Source organism: Oryctolagus cuniculus, unplaced genomic scaffold (assembly GCF_964237555.1).
Source record: "Oryctolagus cuniculus unplaced genomic scaffold, mOryCun1.1 SCAFFOLD_304, whole genome shotgun sequence".
Taxonomy (NCBI): Eukaryota; Metazoa; Chordata; class Mammalia; order Lagomorpha; family Leporidae; genus Oryctolagus; species Oryctolagus cuniculus.
In genome coordinates, this window is record NW_027208380.1 from 9,016 (window position 1) to 10,000 (window position 985).

Here is a 985-nt window from a genome sequence, read left to right on the forward strand (position 1 = left end):
AGGGAAGCAAAGCGAACGTAGCGAGCTGGCGGCCAGCCCTCCTTTGGGTTCCAAGTGTCTGTGGGGGGGAGACCGGAGGGCCCTCATGTTGTGTGCAGGTGGCAGCCAGACTTGGACAGTGGCTGTACCCTGATCGCCCTCTCCCCAGCCTCCTTCACATCTCCTGGTGCACCGTGACGGTGGGCAAGAACCATGTCTTGCCTTAGCTGGTTTTATATATCTCTATCTATTTTGTTGTTGTTGTTGTTGTTGTTGTTGTTGATTTCTTCCACCGCAGTTGTGGGAATCATGTCGTTACTTACTGTCTTTAAGAACCTCAGACACACAACGAGCAGTGGGACCCACCTGGCAGCTCGCCGCATGGCTGGGGACACAGAATGGACCATGTCGGCTGGCCAGGCCTGCTGCCCACACGTGCCAGTTCTGAGGGGACAGTGGCTGGGCTGCGGGGAGGCCAAGTTCTGTGTCTGACGGTTTATGCGTTCATAAATTTACCAATCGACTCGGCAGCAAAATCATCGAGACAGTCTCCAAAGGAAGCCTAGCACAGCACAGGAGAGCAGAGTAATGCGGCTGAAAGCTGAGCAAGACAAAGCAGAGCCCTGCTAGGGAAACGACGGCGGGGTTGGTTCCCGGCCGGCAGGTGTTCCCCGGCTCGGGGGGGCCGCGGGCGCCTTGTACAAGTGCTGCGGACAGCAGCCGCCAGGTCTACCCGGCCGCGGTCGCCATGTTTGTTTTGCCGGTTGGCGACCTGTAGGGGGCGGGGGGGGCCGCGGGCGCCTTGTACAAGTGCTGCGGACAGCAGCCGCCAGGTCTACCCGGCCGCGGTCGCCATGTTTGTTTTGCCGGTTGGCGACCTGTAGGGGTCGCTGCAGGTCCGGCCGCGAGAACGGCGTTGGGGTCTGCCCGGCAGCGACGGGAGCGCGCGCGCGCGCGCGTTTGCGAAGGCGCGCGCCCGTCGGTCGGTCGAGCGGTTCCCGAGGGG